Genomic DNA, 12173 nt, shown 5'->3' on the forward strand with positions numbered 1-12173 from the left:
GGTCATTGCCCACAGCAAGAACCAGAGAATTAGCATAAGAATATCAAAATACCTCAACAGGGAGAGTTTCACTTCTCTTCCTCCTGCTTCACACCTAGCTATCAGACCCTACTGACCTTGAAGTGTGGTCACCTGCCTATGTGACTCTTGACATCAGCCCTGCTTGCTGTGTGCTACTTAAGCCTGCTTTTCACTTTGTATAAGAGGAGAAGGACTAGCAGAAGAAGAAGGACTGGGACTCGTGCTGCACTTGCACTGGCGCTCAGACTAAGACTAGAACTTAGATGGGCTAGGACTCAGATTCATGCTATCCGCAGTCCCCTGGGCCCAGAGCTCTTGGGCCGGGAGATGCAGTACCAGTCCAGAGGAGATAGCTACTGCTTTAGACCCAGCATGTTTCAGATAGCCTCAGATGTACCTCAACTATTGAGTTGCCAGATTTACCATCTCTCTTTTACAATGACTGTAAAAGTCTGATGCCATTTCTAAGAAATACATTTAGATCTTACACTTCATGTGTCATCTCTGCCATCATTTCTTCGCCTACGCCTTGTCGACCTGACTAGGACCCTGTTTCTCCCGCTGGCTGAGGGAGGCCCAGATCGGCCAGCCCGCGGCAACATTAGAAATGTAAACAAATAAAAAATCCATGGAGGAATGGAAGAAAATGTATCTATGAGCCTACAAGACCATCTGAAGAGGAAATTCATAGTTGTTTCATGTGATACAAATTCACATGGTATCTTTCAAGCAGACTCACTTTTCCTTAGTCAATGGGAGGATACATTTAAACATAGAGTTTAAATCCGACTCAATGGACAATGATGCCGCATGTATATAGCTAGCCTTGCAACACTTAGTTGGTCTCTTGGCTTCACTGATCTTCACTTCCTTGAGGTACACCAGAGAACTATTGGCATTCAGGCTGGTCTTGGTCATTCCTGTTGACTGGTGCTGATCCAGGAGAGGCCTGGAGGTTTCTGCTGAGTTGTGCAACTGTTTCTGATTGTTTCTGATTCATGTTTCCTGACACTACTGAACTGGACTCCCAGGATCCTGACAAATAGAGATTGGAATGGCCCCAAAGAACTACTTCTAAATACATCCTCTTGCCCTGTTTACCATATTTCCTCCCCTCCTTTCGAATGGTTGACTAGAAAGGGGATTGAAATGTTTGCCAACCCTTATTAAAAGTAGGTTTTGAAAAAATCTAAGCCTATAGTCATCAGTTTGTTTTCCCTCTGAGACAACTATCCACATGACTTTGTAATCTATGGCTCATGGGAACCTTCAAAGACTGACACATAATGATTCTCCATGGTCTACCATCTCCTAATCAAAACCTATTTTTCATTGTTATGGATGCTTTATTCCATTGCGTTTACCTGTGTTACAAGAGTGACTACAGTTTGTCTGACATGAGTTATTTGTGCATAGAGTAACAGCTCACTAGTAAAGATCACAAGCTACTCTTCTGGAGTAACTGAATTCGGTTCCCTGCATCCATAAAACTTCAGTTTCTTTGACCTACATGGTAGGTTATAACCTTCAGTAATTCTTGGCCTATAGAATCCAGCATTATTTTTTGGTCTTTGAGGGGACACCATACACTCACATGGTACACATACATAGATGAAGACAAAATACTCATACAAATTTTAAGAAGAAAAAAATAAGCCTTAGTTGACAAAATATGTTAAGGTTTTCAGTATTTAATCATGAAAGAATGGTTATCCAAGGCATGATTATTGAATATTCCTGAATTTTGGATATAAAGTCATCATATATTAATTTCTGAAATTTGTCCTATATTTTATCTACTACTTACTCTTGATTGTCTTGAATTCTTATCTACAAATGAATTTTATTTATTCACTGTTCTTTATTAACAAAATCTTAGCAGTTCAATTTTAACACATAAGACTTGGGAGCCACCCTAGAGTGAAAGCTTGCTAGCTCAGAGAGGCAGAGAAAGTGCTTACCTGACCTTCCCCCTTGGGCAATGTCCCAGAAGGTATGCCTTCTCTCACACAGTCTCAATAAGCCCCTTCTAACTGAGTGTCCTTCCCTTCCACTTCCTATACATCTCTCTATCTATCCTCCTGACTCCATCTTACTTTTTGTTTTTCTTAGCAATCTTATGCTTACTTCCTGTCAACTGGTTTCTTGCTTTCCTTCTTGACCTCTGGTTGACAATACTTTTTGATCATCTAAAGAATTGCTCTTTTAATTAATTAATTAGTAATTTAATTATATTATGTCCCTCATATACCCTCTTTCTCTCTACACCTTCCTCCAGAAAATAGCAATCCTCTCAGAGACATCAACCAAACACAACTTAACACACCACAGTAAGACTACACACATACCATCACATCAAAGCTGAACAAAGCAACCAAGTATGGGGACAGGGTCTCATAAGTCTGCAAAAGTGTCAGGGACAGCCCCTGCTTCTACTGTTGAATTTTCACAAGAACACCAAGCTATTCAGTCATAAGAAATACATAGAGGACCTAGGTCAGATCTCTATAGGTTCCTTGATCTTTCAATCTCACAAGTCCCAGTCAGTTGATTCTATGGGCTGCTCTCTTGTGGTATATCCCTCACCACTCTGGTTCTTCCAATCCTTCCACCCCTCCTCAGTAGGACTTCCTGAGCTCCATTAATGTTTGGCTGTGGGTCTTTGTATCTGCTTCCATCAGTGGATGGTTTCTTTGATGATGTTTCTGCTAAGCTCTAGTCCCTGAACTCTCTACAGGAAGGACAAATTGTAGATTGAAGGTTTTATAGCTGGGTTGGTGTTCCAGTCTCTCCACTTGAGGCCTTGACTGATTATAGAAGATCGATAGTTTAGGCCCTGTGTCCATTACTAGGAGTTGTGCTAGGATTACTCCCACAGATTCTTTGGAGTTTCCATTGCACAGGATTTCCACCTGCCTCCAAAATGTTAACCTATTACTTCTTTAGTCAACAATCACTATCAATTTTCCACTATGATTTCGTTTATTGTTCTGTGTGGTCTTAACAAAAAAAAAATGTGGGTTTAAAATATTCTGTAGGGTACCCTTTCATTTCTTCTGAAAAATTCTTATGCTTTTTATTACATTAAAGAATATACAAAATAGAAAGCAGGGTCTACCCGGTGGCTTAGGCCAGATTTAGGTAGCCAAGGCTGGATGATATGTTCTAGGCTGGCTTGGAGATCTTAATAAGACCCTCTCAGAATAAAAATAAGACAAAGATGTCCCACTTGCTACCAACATTCACAGACATACAAAGAATGACCTGGCATGGTTAAGAACTCCCAAGCTTTTAAGAGTTCTTTTGTATATTGAAGGGATACAATGAGAGTTTGCTTATGGAATAATTAATGATTGAATCACAGGGATAGGATGAGCAAAGTGAAGAAATGATATGTGTAATATGATGGGCTTGACTCTTCTTTTTTATTTATTTATGTATTTATTCTTTAATCATTTTCTAAATTTTTAATTATTTTTTTACACTCCAGACTTTATCCCCCTCCCAGTCCACCTTCTGACTGTTCAATAGCCCACATCTCCTTCCATGGCCCCCATCTGAAAGAGGATATCTCCAACCTCTCCCCCACCCTACCAGACCTCCCCACATCCTGGAGCCCCAAGTCTGTCAAGGGTTAGTTGCATCTTCTCTGGTGGAGTCCAGAGCCAGCAGTCCTCTGCTGTACATTTGTTGGGGCTTCATATCAGCTGGTATATGCTGCCTGGTTGGTGACTCAGTGGTTGATGAAGGCTAACAAGCCAAAGGGGTCAAGTAAGGATACCCCAATAGCACTTGAAAGGTAGAAGAATGCAATCACATGAGTGGATAAAGGGAGGGACCTGGGTAGAAAAAGGACAGGGAGGGGGAGAGGGGAACATGATCAGGTACTGGAAGGAGAACAGGACTGAAGCCCAGAGGGCCAGCAAAATGAATGGAAGCAGGCAAATTCAGGAAGTGGGAGGTGGGGGGGGGGACCTTCTAGAATATACCAGAGACTTGGGAGATGAGATACTCTCTGGAGTCAAAGAGAAGGACCTTATATAAAATGTCCTACAATGGGGAGAGAGAAGGTGTAGAGTCCACCTCTCACATCAAGTGGAGGGATGGGGTTGCCTTCACTCAATCCAAAACTCTGACCCAGGATTGTTCCTGTCTAAAAGAACTGCAGGTACAAAAATGGACAAAGAGACTTAGGGGAAGGAGGTCCAGTGACTGGCCCCAAATTGGGACCCAGCTCAGTGGGAGGTCCCAAGGTTTAACACTATTACTGATGCTATGGTGTGCTAACAATCAAGGGCCTGTCATGACTGTCCTCTAAAAAGCCCAAAAAGCAGCTGAAAGAGTCAGAAGCAGATATTTACACCCAACCAATGGGCAGAAGCTGGTGATTCCTGTGGTTGAATTAGAGAAAAGGTGGAAGAAGTTGAGGAGGAAGGCAACCCTAATGGAATACCAGCAGTCTCAACTAACCTGGACCCCAGCTTGACTATATTTTATCCTGTTTACAATATACAAGCAGAAAAGTATTAGATTAAAGGTGCATACTAAATTAGAGCCACATAATGACTAAAAACAGCTTTTTTTCCAGTAAACAACACAATCTTGAAGTTTAGAGTATGATCAAATATCCTATAACAATTAACAATGATAGTGATAACTACCCAAGCATATTATCACTTGATAAGCTATTAGATTTTCATTTTGCATAATTTAAGAATTACTAGAGGTCACCAGAAGCCACTCAATGATAAGACATGTCCCATTCCTGCCAGTTGGAGTTCTCTCTTGTGTATAAGAACTGACTGAAGGCTGGGGAGATGGCTCAGTGGTTAAGAGCACTGACTGTTTTTCCAGAGGTCCTGAGTTCAATTCCCAGCAACCACATGGTGGCTCACAACCATCTGTAATGGGATTTGATGACCTCTTCTGGTGTGTCTGAAGAGAGCAATGTTGTACTCAGATACACAAAATAAATAAATAAATCTTTCAAAAAAAATAAAGAACTGACTGAGGTGTTGCTTTATCTGTCATTTCTTAACCATTGCATCAAAGTACATTTAAAATGTTTATATAGTTCATGGTAGTTTATGAAGAAAGAAAAAGTGCAATCTAAGTTTTCTCTATTGGCATAGAGGCAGAAATTTCTATAATATGTATTTCTAGATCTGCTACTTAAAAAGGTAAGAATTCAGAAGTTTTTTTAAATAATTAGAATGATTTGAAATACTCCTAAAGCTCAAATGTAACCAGACCCCACCTTTTTTTTTTCATTTTTGATATTATAGTTCCATTTCTTCTTTTCTCCCTCCAAACCTTATATATATATTGACCCTACCCCTGATCTCTTTCAAATTTATGACCACTCTTTTATGTAATTGTTGTTTTATGCACACACACACACACACACACACACACACAATCTGATTAATTTGTATAATCTTACTTCTATGAAAATGTATTCAGTGTAGTGGTAATTGGTAACCAATTATAAGGCTCCTTTTCAGGTAAGACTATTTTTCCTGGTTCCAGCATTCATTAGTTCCCTATAGTTCTTTTTGTAAATTGAGGCCTCATGAGCTTTTTGCCATCCACATTTTCATGTCTAGTGGTATTACCATTGTTCAACTCATGTTTAGCCAGTCATTTTGAAATTTTCTATAGTTATGCATAGTTTCTGACATTTCTAGAAGTCATAATCTCAGAAAATTGCCCATTCCTCTTGTTCTTAAATCATTCCAGCCATTTTGGGGATTGATCGCTGAGATGCAGGCATTGTGTTGTAGATGAGTCAATTGGGAAGACAATCTACAATACTGCATTTTGTTTTTTGTTTTTATTAAACTAATAAAATTTATTTTAAAATATACAATTCAGTATTGACAATTTTTTAAGTCATCAAAATCATTTATAATAATTTAATGCATCTTAAATATACATGATATCTTCTGAAGCTAAAAGTAATATGCACTCAACCATTTTTTAAAATCTATTTGGAACATTAAGCATGATAGAAGTAGAAAAAAATCTCTAATGAAGTCCTCTACGAAAGGAAATTGTGACAAGTTCCTTATTAGAAAGAAACCATTCCATATCCATGGGAGAATATGCAGAATAACTATGGCTTCCTAGAATGAATTGGGTAGTGTTTCTTTTGTTTCTATTTTGTACACTAGTTTGAAGATTATTGGTATCATATGTTCTGTGAAGGTCTGATAGAATTCTGTACTAAACCTATCCGGCCCTGGGCTTTTTTTTGTTGGGAGACTTTAAATGTCTGCTTATATTTCCCCAGAGGTAATGGGACTATCTAGACGATTTATCTGATTCTGATTTAACTTCAGTATTTGGTATCTGTCTAGAAAACTGTCCATTTCATTCAAATTTTTCAGTTTTGTTGAGTATAGGCTTTCATAGTAGGATCTGATAATTTTTTTAAATTTCTTCAGTTTCTGTGTTATGTCTCCCTTTTCATTTCTGGTTTTGTTAATTTGTATACTGTCTCTGTGCCCTCTGGTTAGTCTGGCTAAGGGTCTATCTATCTTGTTGATTTTCTCAAACAACCAGCTCCTGGGTTTGTTGATTCTTTGTATAGTTCTTTTTGTTTCTACTTAGTTGATTTCAGTCCTGAGTTTTATTATTTCCTCCCTTTACTCCTCTTGGGTGTATTTGCTTCTTTTTGTTGTAGACTTCCAGACGTGCTGTCAAGCTGCTAGTGTATTCTCTCTCCAGTTTCTCTTTGGAGGCACTCAGCTATGAGTTTTCCTCTTAGCACTGCTTTTATTATGTCCTATAAGATCGCTTCTCGGCCTTTTGGCTAAGATCAAGTGTATTATGTCCTATAAGATTGGGTATATTGTGCATTCATTTTCATTAAATTCTAAAGTCCTTAATTTCTTTCTTTATTTCTTCCTTGACCAAATTATCATTGAATGGGGCATTGTTCAACTTCCATGTGGATATGGGCTTTCTGTTGTTGTTGCTATTGAATTCCAGCCTTAGTCCATGTTGATCTGACAGAATGCATGGGATTATTTCAATCTTCTTCTATCTACTGTCCGTCCCTTTCAAAGAAACTTTTAATTCACAAGCAGTGAGATATACTTTGATTTTTGAGTCTACTGGCAAATATTTGAATGTGTTTAGAAATATAAATGTCTGTTTTCCTACAAGATTCATGGTAGTAGTTATGTAAGTACAAATGACTTTCACATTCTAAAACTTTGTAATTTGCAGGGTAAATATTATTGGATGCCAAATCATAACTAAAAATCTTCTTAATATTATTTATACTTACATGTAAATTATTTCCCAAAGCTATTTAAAATAATGCATTTTTTTACATTGCAGATCCAAACATTTATACTACAAATTAAGTAGTATTGATGCTGTATCTTTTTAGTGGAAGTCAAAAACTAGTGCCTAAGAAAAGAATGTATCACACAATTAAAAGAAAATAAGGAAAAATAAAGCAGACTCCCAACGCTGGCGCACGCCTTTAATCCCAGCACTTGGGAGGCAGAGGCAGGTGGATTTCTGAGTTTGAGGCCAGCCTGATCTACAAAGTGAGTTCCAGGACAGTCAGAGCTATACAGAGAAACCCTGTCTCGAAAAACCAAAAAAAAAAAAAAAAAAAAAAAAAAAAAAAAAAAAAAAAAAAAAAGTGAAAGTTATGTATTTCCTTTTTTGAAAAAGTACCCTACTTTGCACAGCTTTATGTATTTTATTTAGTTTCTTATTTTCTTTTGTATAGTTCTACTTTTTTTTTTGGTAGGGTGAACGTTATTGATGATATTCAAGAAAGTAGGGAGAGCTCACTAGGCCTCTTCTGTTATTATGAGGGTCTGGGATGGAAATTGTGGGGAGATGCTCTGTGTTGAGACAGGGACTCCTGAGCAACCAAGGGCCTCTTTCTTGCTCTCAGTTTCCTTGCTGGGCTGGGTGGTCCAGGATTTCTTATTCCTTGGAGGCCATATCGGCCATGTAGGCCATGAGGTTCACCACCCTGTTGGTGTAGCTGTATTCATTATCATACCAGGTAATGAGGTTGACAAAGTTGTCATTGAGAGCAATATCAGTCCCAGCATCAAAGGTGGAAAAGTGGGAGTTCCTGTTGAAGTTGTAGGAGACAACCTGGTCCTCAGTGTATCCCAGGATGCCCTTTAGTGGGCACTCAAATGCCTGCTTCATCACCTTGATGTCATCATACTTGGCAGGTTTCTCCAAGTGGCATGTCAGATCCACAACGTATACATTGGGGATAGGAACATGGAAGGCCATGCCAGTGAGATTCAGGTTCAGCTCAGGGATGACCGGGCCCCCAGCCTTGACAGAACCAATGGATGCAGGGATGATGCTTTGAGCAACCCCATGGCCATCACACCATAGCTTTCCAGAAGGGCTACCCACAATCTTCTTTGTGGTAGTGATGGCTTGAACTGTGGTCATGAGAGCCCTTCCATGATGCCAAAGTTGTCATGGATGACCTTGGCCAAGGATGCTAAGCAGTTGGTGGTGCAAGATGCATTGCTGACAATCTTGAGTGATTTGTCCTATTTGTCATGGTTCACACCCATCACAAACATGAGGGCATGAGCAGAAGGGGTGGATATGATGACTCTTTTGGCCCCACCCTTCAAGTGGATCTCTACCTTCTCCATGGTGGAGAAGACACCGATAGACTCCTCAATATACTCAGTGCCAGTGTCACCCCATTTGAGGTCAAAGAGATCTAGCTCCTGGAAGATGATGATGAGCTTTCCATTGATGACAAGCTTCCCATTCTCCGCATGACTGTGCCATTGAATTTGTCATGGGTGGATTCATATTGGAACATGTAGACCATGTAGATGTGTTCAGTGAAGGGGTTGTTTATGGCAACAATCTTCATTTTGCCAAGCTCAGAGCAGAAGGCAACCCTGGTAACCAGGTGCTCAATACAGCCAAATCTGTTCATACTGACCTTCCCCATTTTGTCTGTGGGACAAGGCTGTCATTGTAAAAGAATATGCAGCTGTCTCTGGAACAAGGAGGAGCAGAGAGCCTGTATAGTTCTACTTATGCCAAATCTATTTCACGAACAATTCATTGAAAACTAACCATAATCTATTACTTTTTATTTCATTTTAAGAGGTGGCTCACAAAGTAACCATTCAAAACTAAATGCTGATACTCTAGGAAAAATCCATTAAGAAAATTTGGAAGTATTTCTATTGAAATTCACAGTATGATACAAAGCAAAGATGTACCAAAAAGAAAGAAAAAAATGTTTTCATCATTACAGGATTGAACTTAATGGGCAGCTACTGTATTGCCCTGCCAAGAGCAACTACTGAAATGAGTTCTATTTGTGTTCATGCCTTAAATATTCACAATAATATAAAAAAATCCACATTTAATCTTTTTAAGATTTTAGCGAACTTTATTTTCAAAGTAACACAAAATGATAGACTCCCAAGGAAGTCATGTACTTCTATATTCTTGAAAAAAATATGTGTGTGTATTGGTATATATTCATGTATCTGTATGTGTATGTGTGTGTCAAAATAACATTACAAAAACTTTCTATACAACACAAGAAACAAACAGATCATGCAAATCATATGGATTTAAAGCTGCAGTAAAATTCATTATGTTCATCATGGAGTGAGAGTATGTTGTTTAATTTTAAAAGAATATGTTCATACACAGGAATAGACACAGAAATCAAATTCATAAATTTAAGATTTCAAAAATATTTTTACTAAACTTATTTTTCCTACATGTACAGCTAGCACTTTATAAATGAATAACAATGTTGGAGTATGTAACATATGTACATGCTTTTATAGTGGCCTCCAAGTATTGGTAATGGTAGTAACATACCTTGTTTGTTAACTGGAGCTTTAAATTTTCTCTCAATGGTTGCTTTTGGGGTAATATCATAGGAGTATCATAAGTACTTACAGTTGAGTTTTAGAAGTTAATATCAGCTAGTTTCAGCAGAAATGCATATTTTAGAAGATTCACTGTAACACTTTGAGATAACAAGGGCTATCCTTCCCTAAATATCTAAAAGTTGTGATTCTGGATATTGTTAAATTGTTAAGTTTATGCAGCTGAAATAACAGAGTGAAAATTCAAACCTGATATTTCCCCATATCTACTCAAATCTGTAAGTATCTGCATAATATATGCATACTTCTAGTTCTCAAGCTGAATTTCACATAGATGAGGGAGGATCTAACTCTATATATAATATTGGTAGGATTATTATATATTTATATTACTTGAATCTTTCAACTCACTGAATTTAATTATATAAACCCATTTAAATGAAACAGTGTCAAACTTTAAAGCTTCATTAGGTCTTGATTATATTTACATAGAAATTTAAAATGCTAATCTTTCTTTTTAGCTTTACTGAAAAATGTTTTCCCATATACACTAAGTCTGCTTTAAAATATGCTTTTACTAATCATGTATGGTATTAACAATATTTTCTACAACAATGTTAGTTAAATAATTAATTTGCTTTAATCCTAAGTTTAAAAACAAGATTTTGCATCTTCTATATATGATTGAGAACCTACACTGTTGAAATCTCAACAATATGATTGCCAAAATAAGACCAGCACAAGGGTACCATTAGTTGATATGTCAGCATGAATGGTAGAAATCTCATTAACCCTCACTGATAATTGAGGATTTGCATGCAATAAGGGCTACTGAGTGGGGAACAATTGGTCTTCTCTCGATATTATCATCCAGAAGGTTTGTAAGATCCCATATGGTCACTCACAAACACACACACACACACACACACACACACACAAACACACAAACACACACACACACACAGGAGCCATATAAAATGTACATAGTAGGTTGTATATATACGTATATATATATACATATATATATATATGTGTGTGTGTGTGTGTGTGTGTGTGTGTGTGTGTATAAACATTACACAAAAACATGTATCTGTGTCTCTGTGTATAATGTGTGTGTGTATATATAGTGTGTGTATGTAGAGTGTGTGTGCACATGTGTATGTGTATATATCAAAATAATTTAGGAGGAATGAGTCACAATTTGAAAGGTAGTTGAGCAGACACTACAGGAGTTGAAGGGCAAGAGAATGGGATAGAAATGATGTAAGTACTAAGGTATTAAGTTTTCAAAGTAATTAAAATAATAATGATTTTTATTATATCAAACCAATGTTTTTTAGCTCTCAGTGGATGCATCTTTCTCAAATATTCAAATTTTATCAACAATTACTGTTCAGTACTATACTGTATTATTATGCTGGTTTTAATAGGTTTGGCCCCTATAGAATCAGGTGTTTGAATCATTGGGCTATAGGGAGTGACACTGTTAGGAACTGTGGCCTTGTTGGAGTAGGTGTGTCACTATGGGGGTGGGCTTTGTAGTCTCATATGCTCAACCTCTGCCCAGTGTGGATTTGAGTCTCCTCGTGGCTTTCTTCAAATGTAGAACTCTCTGCTCACTTTCAGACCATGTCTGCCCACATGTTGCCATGCTTCCCACCATGATGATAAACTTCTGAAATTATAAGCCATTTTCCCTTTATAAAAGTTGACTACAGAAGGTCTTTTATTTTACATGAATTTTTTAGGTAGCTTGGGTTTTTTGTTCTTCCACATGAAGGTATGAATTGTTCTTAGAAAGTCTATAAAGAATCGTGTTGGAATTTTAATGGGAATTGCATTGAGTATGTAATTTGCTTGTAGTAAAATAGTCATTTTTAGTATGGTAATCCTATTGTTCTATGAGCATGGGTGATCATTCTATCTTCTGATATCTTCTTCAATTTCTTTCTTTAGGGACTTACAGCTATTGTCATATAGGTCTTTCTCTTGCTTAGTTTCCAGAAGATATTATTTATTATTATTATTATTATATTGTCTCATTAGGTGCCGAAAAAAGTTGTAACAAAATCTAACACCCTTTAATGTTAAAAGTATTGAAGAGATCAAGTATATAAGGCACACAACTAAACCCAATGAAGGCAATATGTAGCATGTCAATAGCCAACATCAAAATAAATGGGGAGAAACTTAAAAGCAATTCTGCTAAAATCAAGGCCAAGACAAGGCTTTTCTCTCCTTTTTTTTTTTCTTTTAGATATTTTCTTTATTTACATGTAA

General features: G+C 37.4%; 2 pseudogenes; one reads left to right on the forward strand and one right to left on the reverse strand.

Moving 5' to 3' along the window:
* The first annotated feature begins 6815 nt into the window (after nt 1-6815).
* LOC116089694 lies at nt 6816-6916 on the forward strand (annotated as a pseudogene).
* Nucleotides 6917-7974: 1058 nt separating this feature from the next.
* LOC116089166 lies at nt 7975-8989 on the reverse strand (annotated as a pseudogene).
* Between the last annotated feature and the right edge of the window lie 3184 nt (nt 8990-12173).

The sequence above is a fragment of the Mastomys coucha genome, unplaced genomic scaffold (genome assembly GCF_008632895.1).
Source record: "Mastomys coucha isolate ucsf_1 unplaced genomic scaffold, UCSF_Mcou_1 pScaffold14, whole genome shotgun sequence".
In the NCBI taxonomy this organism is placed as follows: Eukaryota; Metazoa; Chordata; class Mammalia; order Rodentia; family Muridae; genus Mastomys; species Mastomys coucha.